Source organism: Herpailurus yagouaroundi, unplaced genomic scaffold, assembly GCF_014898765.1.
Source record: "Herpailurus yagouaroundi ecotype Mexico unplaced genomic scaffold, PumYag 250, whole genome shotgun sequence".
Taxonomy (NCBI): domain Eukaryota; kingdom Metazoa; phylum Chordata; class Mammalia; order Carnivora; family Felidae; genus Herpailurus; species Herpailurus yagouaroundi.
In genome coordinates, this window is record NW_024412467.1 from 10,248,535 (window position 1) to 10,256,170 (window position 7,636).

The 7,636-nt window shown below is 48.7% G+C and overlaps 1 protein-coding gene across 2 annotated transcripts in view; it reads right to left on the reverse strand.

Moving 5' to 3' along the window:
- Positions 1-7,636, reverse strand: part of GMPR (guanosine monophosphate reductase) — a 44,258-nt gene that overhangs the window by 20,836 nt on the left and 15,786 nt on the right. The window lies entirely within an intron of this gene.

Below are 7,636 nucleotides of genomic sequence, written 5' to 3' on the forward strand. Positions count from 1 at the left end.
TTCTTTTTTTAACCTAGACAGAGTGACTTTTAACTCTGTATAAAATATCTCGGAAAGGTTAATGAGGAAGGCTCAAAGCTGCTTTAATCCAAAACATCTGACAATGGAAAATGCTGGATGCTCCAGAAACAGGACCAGAGCACTGAGAATACCAGGTACAATAAGGGGGGGGGGGGGGGCATTGCACGTCACTGAGGGACAGAACCCGGTCTCCACAGACAGAACTGGGGAAAGGGATCTTCTGGAAACAAGCGATAGATTAATGTCCACGCTTGTCCCCAAAACCAGCTTCCGACGGATTTAAGAGTTAAATTATAAGTGGAATCCTCCCAGATTTAGAATGCCTTGAATACCTGTAACAAGCATAAAAGTGAAAGATACATGTGTGCCTACAAACACACACATTTCATACAATCGGCAAAACTAAGAGGCAAATAACACAGCAGAGAAAAATAATACCTGTATGCGTGACAAAGGGTGAACTAACATTATAAAAGCTCTCCCAAATCTTAAAAACAAAACAAAAAAAAAATGCTAACAGCTCACAGAAGAACTGCCAAAGGACATTATTTATAAAATAAATAAATACATACATACATACATACATTAAAGTGGCCAATAAACACAGGGAAAGTGCTCACTCTCACGAAGAATCCAATTTAGATTCAGATGCCAGCGAGGTACTACCTTTCACTTAAAATATCAACGACTATAAAACATTAAATACTAAGGAGGAAACAGATACCATCTTTCTCTGCTGGTGCAATGTCTACTTTAGTAGAAGTTTTCCCGGAAAGCAATTGTCCATATGGAACAAATGCAGAACTACCTACATCCTCTGATCTAGTAAGTGTACTCCCAAAATTCTCTCCCAAGGGAGTAATCATAGCTGACGTCAAAGATTTAACGACAAGGATCTACAGTATTTATTTGTAACAGTACAAAACTGCGAATCTACTACCCAAAATGGGAAAAGTTCAACAAGGTGTTTTCCCACCTACGTGATGTTTTTAAGGTTGCTTAGATGGCATTGGAAAATGCTTAACCGATTTCAGTATAACGTTAGGGGGAAGAGAAGGAAATAGTAAGATCTCAATTTTGTTAAAATCAACAAGGGGCCCCTGGGTGGCTCAGTCAGTTAAGCATCTGACCCTTGGTTTTGGCTCAGGTCATGATCTCATGGTTTGTGGGTTCAAGCCCCACATTGGGCTCTGCGCAAACAGCATGGGGCCTCCTTGGGATTCTCTCTCTCTTTCTCTCTCTCTCTCTGCCCCTCTTCTGCTCACGCTCACCCTCTCTAAATAAATAAATAACCATAAAAAACATACTGAAAAAAAATAAACTTAAAAAAAAAAAGGAGGAGGACAGGTGAGTTTCCACTTGCAGGTGCCAAAAGCTGGCCCATCAAATTGGAAACCAAGAAAGGCAAAACTAAGGGGAAAAGGAGAAAGACAAAATCAGAAATGAAAATGGCAACGAGACACCCTCTAGCCCAGGAATGGCCACAGTCCCCGCCCAGGAAGCTGTGCATGGGGGTGACTCAGGGGTGATGTGGGGATGATGCAGGGGTGTGGCGCCAGCCAGGGTGATTAGCGAGGGTCCAGCCCACCACCTACGTGCCACAGATAGCGTGACTGGACATGGCTGCATCCACAGCACATGCTCATCTCTTGGCACTCGAGACAAAGCACAGGTTCCGGACCTTCCCGGGGCAGGGGGGGGGGGGGGGGGGGGGGGGGGAGGGGGCACCAAACCAGGCAGGCCATTGCCGCCAGGCACCTCTCTCCTAGGGGAGGCTAAGCACGTCCAGGACCCCACCCCTGCTCTGCCAGCAACCACCGCCCCGCCCCTCCGGGTCAAGGAGAAGCATGGGGGCCCAGAGAAAAGCCTGCAAAAAGCAACAAGATTAGAGAGGTCCTCGGGCAAAAACCCAAACCAGGACTGTTTTGCCCTAATGTTTCCAGCTTCCCTGCAGACCCAGAGATCTAAGGCAGCATGAGTTCAGAAAGACCTGGGGTAGACTAGGGCCCCACACTTACCAAGTAACTAAGAAGTAACTCTGAGTCTCCCTTTATCCTGCTATGAAGCGGGACTAACCACACCCACTTGGTGCTGTCACGATAAGGTTTACAAAGAAAGTTCTATTCAATTCCTAGACAGAGCCCAGCTCTCAGTTGGTGCTCAGTAAAATGTTGGTCCCTCCACTTAAGAATGGTTTCTTGGGGCGCCTGGGTGGCGCAGTCGGTTAAGTGTCCGACTTCAGCCAGGTCACGATCTCGCGGTCCGTGAGTTCGAGCCCCGCGTCGGGCTCTGGGCTGATGGCTCAGAGCCTGGAGCCTGTTTCCGATTCTGTGTCTCCCTCTCTCTCTCTGCCCCTCCCCTGTTCATGCTCTGTCTCTCTCTGTCCCAAAAATAAATAAACATTGAAAAAAAAATTAAAAAAAAAAAAAAAGAATGGTTTCTTAAAATAAATAAATAAACAAACAAATAAATAAAATAAATTAAAATAAAATAAAATAAAATAAAAAAAGAATGGTTTCCGTATTGGGGTGCCTGGATGGCTCAGTCAGTTGAGTGTCCGACTCTTGACTTGCGCTCAGGTCATGATCTCAACAGTCATGAAATCGAGCCCTGTGTCAGGCTCTGCACTGACAGCCCGAAGCCTGTTTGGGACTCTCTCTTTCTCCCCCTCCCCTATGAACGCTCTCTTTCTCTCTCTCTCTCTCTCTCTCTCTCTCTCTCTCTCTCTCTCTCTCTCAAAAATAAATAACATTAAAAAAAAAAAAAGAATGGTTTCTGTATATTGTTACTTTTTAAGACTTCAATGTGGTCAAATGTACGTAACCTAAAATACTGTTTTTAGCTATTTTTAATTTTAGCTATTTTTAAGCAGACAATTCAGTGGCACTGAATACATTCACACTGCTGTGCAGACATCACCACCATCTGTTCCTACAACTTTTCATCATCCCAAACTGAAGGTGTGTACCTACTAGAAAATAACTTCTCAGGGCGCCTGGGTGGCTCCATCAGTTAAGCGTCCGACTTCGGCTCAGGTCACGATCTCACGGTTCGTGAGTTCGAGCCCCGCGTCGGGCTCTGTGCTGACAGCTCGGAGCCTGGAACCTGCTTCTGGTTCTGGGTCTCCCTTTCTCTCTGCCCCTCCCCACTCTCGTGCTTGCTCTCTCAAAAATAAACGTTAAAAAATTTTTGAAATAAATGAAACAATAACTTCTCTACCCAGTTTTGACTGGCTCTTCTGAGGCCCTCTGCCAAGAAAAGTCCTTTCTCTAGGAGGAGATAAGGCAGGGGCCTGCAAAGAGCCATAGGCCAGGTTTGGCCCATGGAGCCACAGCCTGCCAACTTCCCATAGAAGGTGATGGAATGCTGATGCCAGTACCTTCTCCCAAGCACTCGCACGTCTCTCTACACCTACCCGTGGAAGCAGGAATAGGAGATGCTATCAAGGCAATAACCACCTTTCACAGCACATTAAACTGAGTTTGCTATGGGGCTCTCAGGCATCACCTGGATCTGAGGCCCTTCGTGGGCTTCCGCCACAGTTCCGGAAAGACGGCGAAAACAGGACATCCAGGCAACTCGGCCTGAGAGGTTATGGTCCGTCAGCCATGACCACTTCTCGTACTTCAACGAGTAAGGCTGCCCACGGCTGACAACCCGCAGGGAATTCTAAAGAGTGTCCGCCTCTTCGGGAAGAGGGACAGCTCAGGAGGTGACCGTGAGTGCCACCGCAAGAATGCAGACAGGTAACTGGGCCACTGGCCATGCACAGAAACCAGGAGGCTGTGCCCACGGCTACCTGGGCACCGGTCAACGGTGGCTAACGTGGCATTGCCCTGGGGCGTGCAGCTAGGTCTCCAGTCTACTCTGAACGGGTCAGGTGTCACAGACCTACCTCCTCCGGACAAAGCCAGAAAGAGGCACCAGCACAAAAGCATTTTTTCAGCGGGCTTGGTTTCCGGCAGGCAGTGTGGTACAACCGGAAGATCTCAGGTCCTGGAGGCAGGCCGCTTGGCTCTGGACCCCGGGCTCACCTCGCGCTGGCTGTGAGATCCTCAGAAAGTTCCCTAAGCTCTCTGAAATGGAGTTTCACGTCAGTAAGAGCAGGTGCTCGTAACTATGCTCCAAGATTTGATAGGATTCCAAGAGCAGGGTCTCATCCACACTCAGTGTCTTTTTCTACAGCACCCGGTAGGCATCATTCTCTTTCCTCTCTGGAAGCCACCAGGCAAATAAATGGCTCTAGGACTTACCACACCGTCCTAACAGCCAGCACTTCTACAGGACCCTTCTCTGCCAAAGTGTTCTAAAAATCCCTGCTTTTTCCCTCCTTACAAGTGGCAGGGAGTGCCTTAGCTGAAAGGCAAGGAAAAGGGGTGTGCACATAAATCCGGAATGCACAGGAAACAGGGAGCAACAGATAAGCCCTTGCTCCGAATGCACACATCCTGAACTGCCAGCTGCTACCAAGACCATTTCTTTTCTTTTTTTTTTTTCTAATCTTTATTTATTTATTTTGAGAGAGGGAGAGTGCAAGCAGGGGAGGGGCAGAGAGAGAGAGAGAGAGGGAGAGAGAATCCCAAGCAGGCTCTGTGCTGTGAGCACAAAGCCTGACACGGGGCTCGCTCTCATGAAGTGTTGTGACCTGAGCTGAAGTCAAGAGTCGGGCACTTAACCAACCAAGCCACCCAGGCACCCCTACCAAGACCATTTCTGAGCACCTCTTCTGTTCACCGCATTGGAACGATCATGACACTCAGCATCCATATTACAGACCCTTCAGTTCCAAAACCTTGGACAAATGGTAATGCATCCAAAAGCCATGAGAGAAATTACACTTCCCCAAACCAAGGGTGTTAAGAGTCCTGGAGGTTTCCAAATGAATGGCAGATTTCAAGGGTCAGTGCAAGCAAAGAAGGCCTTAGAAATAACCATCTACCTTGCCAACGTCCCCCGTTCATTGCTGGGGAAACCAACAAGAAGAATAAAAACACATCCCAGAGCCAACCGGCAGATGCTAAAGGGGCACTTGCTTGTGGTGGGTGCCCACAGGGCCGTGGGAACTCTGCGCCAGTCTCTCCCCCCCGCCCCAGCCTCATCCCCATAGCAACCCTGGGGCTCTGTACTCGTGACACTGCCCCTTCCCTTGTATTGGCAGCCTCCCTCCTCCTGCACTGCCCCTGTCCCCTTGTCTGCAACCCTGAGGCCTGGAACACGGGCTCCCTGAGCTCCACAGCGGGCAGCTTGCCTCAGCTGTCGGCAGGGCCAGCTGTGAGCTAAAACTCATAGCCCACTGGAGCACAGGATAGAAAGCTCTGGGGCTCCAAATGATTTATTTATTTTTTTTTAATGTTTATTTATTTTCGACAGAGAGAGAGAGAGACAGAGACAGAGACAGAGTGCGGGCAGGGGAGGGGCAGAGAGAGAGAGAGAGGGAGACACAGAATCTGAAGGAGGCTCCAGGCTCTGAACCACCAACACAGAGCCCAACATGGGGCTTGAACTCAAGAACCTTGAGATCGTGAGCTGAGCCGAAGTCGGACACTTAACTGACCGAGCCACCCAGGAGCCCCCAACTGATTTCTGCAATCACTTATCCTTTTGAAAGAAGGGGCACATGTTTTCTCTGCCTTCTTAAAACAAAATCGAATAATCTTCCCATCCCACCTTCTGCTTTCTTCCCTATCAACCTTCCATGTCTACCTCAGTGCTCAGGGCATATGCCCCCAACGGTCCTCACAACCGACAAACAACTGTGTGTGGACCCCACGCCGTGTGACCCCCTCCGTCATTCTCCGGCTGTTATTATCCTTGACCTCCTTTCTGTCGGTGCGGAAAATGAGACTCAGAAGGTGAGGTGACTTCCCCAGGGTGGCTGAGCTCCCACCAACTCCAGGGGCACTCAGTTAGCGATTCTCAGGGTGTTACAACCCACGGCAAAGTAGAGCAAGGGGGAGGGGCAAGGGAGACGTGTGGGAAACAGAATTACGGATTTGTTCCAGCAGGAACAGCATACCTGCCCTGCCGCTTCCATAAAACCATGCGGCTGCGTCTCCATATGCTACGGAGCAAAAGACGACACAAGAGCCATGCGGGCAGGGTTACCGCTTACACAAGGGGCAAAACCAGGCACGATTAAACAGTGTTAAGAAGAGATCAGTGGTGGTGAGACCAGAGACATGCAAGGAAGGAAGAGATCACTAGAGTCCGGGGGGGCGGGGACAGCCCTCTTGGGTGGGAGTAGGGGCTTCTGGACGTAGGTACACTGGAAGGCTTGCTTAGGCTAGGACTATTTATGAAACACTCAGGTTCTAAGCACTTTTCTGTAGGTATGTCATATTTCACAATTTAAGGCAAGGATTACTAAAGAGAAAGAAAGGGGAACCACTGAGTCACCTTACTAAATAAATCCGTGTCATTTCTCATGCCTGACCCTTCGGAACTCTCCTGCCAGTGGAGGTAAAGGACGACGTCCCAGGTTTATCAGTCGCTTCTATCCCCAGCGCAACTGACACACTGGCGGTGACCTGGAAAGATCTGGAACGATCTAGACCACACCACCACCTCAAAGCAGAAACCTATGGAATGCCCGATCTTCTTCTCTCCACAAGGAATGAACAAAGGTCTCCTCAAGACATATTTGTCACGCTCTTTCTCCTGCCACGCAGGCAGTGTTTCACACAATCTACATTTAATACCCCATACTGGTTAGGGCTACCAGGTCTCAGCTGAAGGGCTGGGGCTTCCGCGGTCCCGGGAGTCCAGCCTTCTACTCGCTCTTGCGTGAGCAAAAGTTACCGCCGATGGCTGTCACCACAGAAGAGCCTCAGGACACCAGATATTAGACACCAACAGACCCGGCTTCAAACCCCAGCTTAGCTGTTCCACATGGGTATGACCTTGTGAAAACTCCAAGTGTATGAGCAGATCAGAGCCTAAGACTCCTCATCTGGGATACATCTGGAGTAGCAGTTCCCACTCTTAACAGAAGAGAAAGAACAGATGTGAACTTTCTGAAACCTACTAGGTATTCAACAAGCGGTATTACCGTTACGGAACAAAGCAATGACACCGCGGCACGATTAGGGAGGGTAAAATGAATTTTTCAGTCTCCCACCCAACTTCTCCTACTGGACTGCTGATCGACCTTGGGGCAACTCTTGATTCTTTCTTCTCCTGTAATTGGAAAGCATGAAAATACACACTCAAAAATCCTTGTCAATTCTTAACAGATTTAACTCCACTAACGGAAATAATTCCTGGGTGCCAACTTCCTTACGATGCCGAGATACGAGGAGAAATAAAAGTCAGAGTTTAAAACAACGGAGACACAGGGAAATTACCTAGTGGCCGCTCTGTAATCGCCACGTTACCTAAGACAGTAAAGACACACACAATTACGACACAGATTTTCCAAAAGCCCAATTTTAACTCAAGAGCCTCCGGTCCCTTTTTCAGTCAATCCACCTTTGTTGGCAACCACAAACACACTTTCTGACCAGCGAAGGTGCTCCTAATTAGGAAGGGACACAAAAGACAGGCAAAGTCAAGAATAAGGGTCGTAGACAAAGCAAAACTCCAACCGGCTGGCTACTGTTCCCATGAGGCACTTCAA